The sequence below is a fragment of the Rhinopithecus bieti genome, unplaced genomic scaffold (genome assembly GCF_001698545.2).
Source record: "Rhinopithecus bieti isolate Rb0 unplaced genomic scaffold, ASM169854v2 scaffold_38631, whole genome shotgun sequence".
In the NCBI taxonomy this organism is placed as follows: domain Eukaryota; kingdom Metazoa; phylum Chordata; class Mammalia; order Primates; family Cercopithecidae; genus Rhinopithecus; species Rhinopithecus bieti.
This window is the reverse complement of record NW_016817145.1, coordinates 1,404,003-1,410,581: the sequence shown is the minus strand read 5'-3', so window position 1 is coordinate 1,410,581 and position 6,579 is coordinate 1,404,003. Positions and strand designations below refer to the sequence as shown.

General features: G+C 49.8%; 1 pseudogene; it reads right to left on the bottom strand.

Annotated features, from left to right (window-relative positions):
* Positions 1-4,270: 4,270 nt before the first annotated feature.
* LOC108517772 (inosine-5'-monophosphate dehydrogenase 1 pseudogene) lies at positions 4,271-5,824 on the bottom strand (annotated as a pseudogene).
* Between the last annotated feature and the right edge of the window lie 755 nt (positions 5,825-6,579).

Genomic DNA, 6,579 nt, shown 5'->3' with positions numbered 1-6,579 from the left:
TTTTGAGACAGAATCTCGCTCTGTCCCCAGGCTGGAGTGCAGTGGTGCAATCTTCTCAGCTCACTGCAACCTCTGCCTCCCAGTTTCAAGCAATTCTCTTGCTTCAGGCTCCCAGGTAGCTGGGATTATAGGCGTGTGCCACCACACCCAACTAATTTTTGTATTTTTAGTAGAGACAGTTTCACTATGTTGACCAGGCTGGTCTCGAACTCCTGGCGGCAAGTGATTCACCCACCTCGGCCTTCCAAAGTGCTGGGATTACAGGCATGAGCCACTGAGCCCCGCCTGCCTTCATGTTTGACAACTCCAAGAATAATCAACATTCTCACTTGTAACAGCAAAAGTTAGTTTTATCTGTGTTTCTGCTTAATATAAAAGGAATTATACATTTTAAAAATCAGGCTCCTTTTGCTTAATATTCTGTTTGCAAGATTTATTCATATTATTGCATCTAGTTGTTGTACATAGTTTTTGACCTAGCCATTGCACTTCTAGAAATGTATTCTACAGATACAATGTAGAAGTGATATTTGAACCTATTTATTCATAGCAGTTATGCAATAGCAAGAGAACAGAAACAAATGTTCAGCAAGAAAGGTCTACTTGAATAAAATACAGTGTGTCCACAAAGTGGGCTGTGATGTTGCTGAACAAAGGGAGGAAGTTCTTTATGTACTCACAGGGAAAGATCGCTAAGACTTAGATAAAGAAGCACAGTACAGAACAGAGTGTACAGTATGCTACATTTGTGTCAACAAGGTGGAAATGAATACCCATGCAAACACATGCTCATACTTACTTGTATAGTATAAATCAGAGGTTAGAAAACTAGCCGGATGTGGTGGTTCATGTCTGTAATCCCACACTTTGGGAGGCCGAGGCGGGCAGATCATCTGAGCTCAGGAGTTGGAGACTAGTTTGGCCAATATGGTGAAACCCCATCTCTACTAAAAAGACAAAGAAAAAAAAAAATAAGCCAGGCGTGATGATGCTTGCCTGTAATCCCAGCTACTCAGGAGGCTGAGGCAGAAGAATCACTTGAGCCTGGGAGGCGGAGGTTGCAGTGAGCTGAGGTCGTACCATTGTACTCCAGCCTGGGCAACAAGAGAGAAACTGTGTTTCAAAAAAAAAAAAAAAAAAAGGAAAGAAAGAAAAAGAAAACTATGACCTCTTCGGGCCAAATACAGCCTGAGACCTGTTTTTGTAAATAAAGTGTTATTGAAACACAATCATGCCCATTTGTGTCTATATTGTATGTGGCCACTTTTTCACTACTATGGGATTGAGTAATTGCTACAAATATCATACATCCACAAAACCTAGAATATTTACTCTCTGGCTATTCACAGAAAAAGTTTGCCAGCCCCTAGAGTAGTGGGTTAAATAGTGGCTCCAAAAAGATATATTCAAGTCCTAACCCCCCTCTTATCTGTCAATGTGATCTGATTTGGAAACCAGGGTCTTTGCAGATATAACTAAGATCTGAAAATGAGATCATCCTGGATTTAGGGTGTGATCTAAATAGTTCAATGACTGATGTCCTTAGAAGAGAAAGGGGGGACTGGGTGCGGTGGCTCACGCCTGTAATTCAGCACTTTGGGAGGCCAAGGCAGGAGTTTGAGACCAGCCTGGCCAAGATGGTGAAACCCTGTCCTACTAAAAATACAAAAATTAGCTGGGCGTGGTGGCAGGTGCCTATAATCCCAGCTACTCTGGAGGCTGAGGCAGGAGAACCGCTTGAACCCAGGAAGCAGAGGTTGCAGTGAGCTGAGATCGCGCCACTGCACCCCAGCCTGGGCGACAGAGTGAGACTCCATCTCAAAAAAAAAAAAAAAAAAAAAAAAGTGGGGAGAGATTTGAGTACAAGCACAAAAAGACAGGAGAGAAGGACATATGACGGTGAAAGCAGAGTGTGGACTTACACTCCTACAAGCCAAGAAACTCCAAAGGCTGTCAACAGATACCAGCAGCTGGGAGACAGGCATGGAATAGATTCTCACTCAGAGCCCCCAGAAGGAAGCAACATGGCCAACACCTTGATTTTGGATTTCTTGCCTCCTGAACCATCAGAGAACAAATTTCTGTTGTTTTAAGCCACCAAGTTTTTGGTAAGTTGTTGCAGCAGCCTCAGGAAATGAACATGCCTGGTATAGATGATCTCTGGAAGGATACCCAAGAAATGAACAACTTTGGTTGTTGATGGGAAGGGTGACAAGATGGCTAGCAAACGGGCGTATGAAGGAGACTTTTAATCCATATGTTCCTTTGTAACTTAAAACACAAGCATATGAATATACTACATCTTGAAAAATAAATACAATGTAAGTAGAAAAGTTAATAACTCCTAATTGGTCTAGCCTAGGGAAGAGAGTTACCTCTGATTGTAGCAGGTGTCTAAAATAATCACTGTAAAGCATGTTGCCTTTTTAGTCTGCTCAGCCCTGACCAGCTAAAATAGCCTCCTGCTGGTGTGGCTTCCTGTGGATGGCCTCACAAGGTCACTTTATGTCAACAGCACACCTAGACAAAGTCCTTCTGCTGAAGGCAGACAGGATCTTCTGTAGGCTGTGATCTGAAATAGATCCCCCCATCTGTGTCCGTTTCGCTTCTGCTCACTGCTACTAGTCCAGGCCACCATCTTCTCTCACTGGGACAGTGCAGTAACCTCCTAGTTTTTCATTCTACATCTGTTCTTGCTGCTTCCAATCACTCTCACCAAAGAGCGAATCATGTGACTTCTTGCCTTTGCTGTCCTTTCACAGTTGCTCTTTGCAAATGGATCAAAACCACATTCCCATCCTGGCGTGGTGGCGCTTGCCTGTAGTCCCAGCTACTCAGGAGGCTGAGGTGGGAGGATCGGTTGAATCCAGGAGTTTGAGGTTGTAGCAAGCTGTGATTGCGCCTGTGAATAGCCACTGCACTGCAGCCTGGGCAATGCAGGGAGACCCTGTCTCTAAAATAAATCAGTGAATGTTTAAAAAAAAAAAAAAAGAAAACCCTCCTGGCTGGGCGCAGTGGCTCACGCCTGTAATCCCACCACTTTGGGAGGCCTAAGTGGGCAGATCACCTGAGCTCAGGAGTTCGAGACCAGCCTGGGCAACATGGCAAAACCCCGTCTCCACGAAAAATACAAAAAATTAGCTGGGAGCAGAGGTGTGCCCCTGTAGTCCCAGCTACTCCCAGCTACTTGGAGGCTGAGGTGGGAGAATCTCTAGAGCCTGGGAGGTGGAGGTTGCAGTCATCCAAAATCCTGCCACTGCACTCCAGCCTCGGTGACAGAGTGAGACCCTTTCTCAAAACAACAACAAAACCCCTCTCTATTGTGCTCTTGAAGCACGCCATCTGGCCTATGCATACCCTTGTATTGCTACTTCTCTAGCAATCAACTCTTTCCTCACCATATTCCAGAACAGCACGACACAAATCACTCTGCGGATAAGAATCACCAGGAGACTTCCTGAAAGCAAGTTTCCAGGCCTTATCTCAGACCCATGAAATCAGGCTCTTTAGAGAAGGCACCTGAAGCTGTGTGTCGTATGTTGATTTTTATTATTATTGTTGTTATTATTATTGGCATTGAGACCTGCTTGATTTATTCTGATTATTTAATACACAATGATGCAACTGTGATCCCAAAGTGTGCAAAGTTAAAGCCTTCAACTGCAGCTGAGGAGAGGGCAGGAATGGTACACCTGGGGACGGTGGTGAGTCAGGAATGAGGTAGGCGGCTATGACCAGGGCAGCCTTCTCCCCAGGGCCAGAGACAGGGAAGTGACCTGAGGAGCAGGACCCAAGGGTAGCACAGGGTCGAGGAAGGGAACAGAGACCTCCCCTTGGCCTAGGTCAGGAGCTCAGAAGTGCCACATGGCTGAGGGAGCAGCAGGCCAGAGGCAGGGCCAGGAGAGCACCATTTTCTGGGGAACTGGAGGCAGGGAGGTGCCCTACAGGAGAAGCCAGTAGGGGCTGCCTGCCCCTGGGGTGGAGACCAGGCTGGAGCAAGACCTGAAGCAGGCGCAGGGCCTGAGAGCCCGCCTGGCTGGGCTCTGGGGGGGCTCCCAGGGCAGCCTGGCCCAGGAAACAGTCCTGACTCTGCAGGGGATGCCCAGTGAGGGGCCACAGACCCCTCAGAACTTCCCCCACTCTCTCCCTGAAAAGGAGCTGGGGAACCCATAGTGCAAATCTGTGGACCACTCAATGATGGAGGGAGGCTGTGCCTGAAGGTGGACACTGGGGGTTGCCCCCTCCACCACCTCGGCCTCCACCGCTGTCCTCAGTACAGCCGCTTCTCCTAAGAGTGCAGGCCATGGACGCCACCCTTGATCAGGGCCAACATGGTCCGCTTCTCAAACTTGAGCTCTCCTGAGTACATCATGGACTGAAGGACAGACAGGTTGCGGGCCCTGATATCATGGCAGCCATGCTGGATAACTGCTATGAGGTAGGGCACGAACTTCTGAATGGACCCTTTGTCCTGGTGGAGCCCAAGACACCCTGTGTGATGTTCACCTTATCCCCCTCGCTGAAGTATCGTTTCTGGCTGCTGCTGCTCTTCTCCATGGCATCAGGGAGCCTGTGCCCCAGTATTTCTTGAGCCGCACCCCATCTGAGAAGAAGTACTCACGGGGGGCCTCCAAGGTGGCAGCCAGCAGTTAGCCCATCATCACTGTGGAGGCACCAAGGACCAGCGCCTTGACGTGCCCCATGGTCAGGATGCCACCATTGGCTATGATGAACACACCAAAGCGCTGGGCTCAGCCACCTTGTACACAACAGTACCCTGGGGCCAACCTCAGGCCATCACTTCCTGGGTGATGCAGAGGGAGTCATGGCCCATGCCCACGCGCAGCCTGTCCACAACAGCGTCAGTCAGGTTCTTGGCCTGGGCTGCTATCACCACGTTCCCCCCAATCACCTGGAGATAGGGGTACTTCTGTTTGATGTAATGCACCATGGCAATCTGATACAATGAGTTCCCTTGGGACGAGTCCAAGACTATGATGTTGATGCCCACCTGGGTGAGCAGGTCCAGGCAGTATTTGTCATCCTCACAGGTGCCCACAGCTGCCCCGCACAGCAGCTGCCAATGGGAATCCTGGGAGGCCACAGGGTAGTCTCGGTTCTTCTTCAGGTCAGTGCAGGCAATGATGGCCACCAGCTCATCGTGATCATTGACAATAGGCAGCTTCCTTTTCTTGCTATGCTGCAGGATCTCATTTGCCTCTTTCAATGTCACTCTTGCTGGAGCCACCACCAGCTTGATCCTTGGCATCATCACCTCACTGAGGAGGGTGGTGTGGTCCTTCTCAGCAAGAAAGTCAGTGTCTCGGGAGGTGACAATGCCCACCAGCTTGCTGCCCATGGTGCCTGTCTCAGTGATGGGGATGCCAGAGAAGCCATGCCGCATCTTGGCCTCCAGCACATCACCCACAGTGTGCGAGGGTCTCAGCACCACGGGGTCCGTGATGAAGCCCTGTTCAAACTTGACCTTCTGCACCTCGTTGGCCTGGAACTCTGGGGTGCAGTTGTGGTGAATGAGACCAATACCTCCCATCAGAGCCATTGCGATGGCCATGTCAGCCTCTGTCACAGTGTCCATGGGGGAAGAGGTCAGCGGTGTCTTCAGCGTGATCTTCCGGGTGAGGGCTGAGGTCAGGTCTGCCTCGTCAGCTGGGAAGTCTGAATCCTGGGAGAATCAGGAACTCCTAGGTGAGGCCATGGGCGCTGGTGAGGAGCTGCTGCGCGGTGAGCCCGTCCTTGGTGACATAGCTGGTGCCTCCGCTCATCAGGTAGTCCGCCATGCTGCCGGAGACCCCGTGACCCAACATAAGGCCGCCAGCCCACTGGCGCGGGCCAGGGGTGGACTATTTTTATTTTTTGAGACTGGGTCTCACTATGTTCCCCCGACTGGTTTGGAACTGCTGGGCTCAAGCGATCCTCCCACTTCAGCCTCCCAAGTAGCTGGTACTACAGGCCTGCACCACCACACCTGGCTTTGTGTAGTGTGTTTAATAAGCTCCCTGGGGAATTCTATCTTTGAAGTTCTGGAAGCATATTCAACTATTTTGGACTTCCTACCTCAGGGCCTTTGCACTTGTTCTTCCCACTCCCTGGAAAACTCTGCCAATTTTTTGAAGGGCTGATTCCTTCTCATGTTTTATGTGTCATCTAAAATGTCACCTCCTCAGACTGACCTTTCTTTTTTATTTATGTATTTTTGAGGCAGAGTCCCACTCTGTCGCAAAGGCTGGAGTGCAGTGCCATGATCTTGGCTCACTGCAACCTCTGCCTCACTGGTTCAAGCAGTTCTCCTGCCTCAGCTTCCCTAGTAACTGGGATTACAAGCGTGTGCCACCAAGCCTGGCTAATTTTTGTATTTGTAGTAGAGACAAGGTTTTGCCATGTTGGCCAGGCTAGTCTCGAACTCGTGACCTCAAGCAATCTGCCTGCCTCGCTCTCCCAAAGTGCTGGGATTACAGGTGTGACACATGCCTGACCTCAGACCCTTCCTTCCTTCTTTCCTTCCTTCCTTCCTTCCTTCCTTCCCTCCCTCCTTCCCTCCCTCCCTCCTTCCCTCCCGCC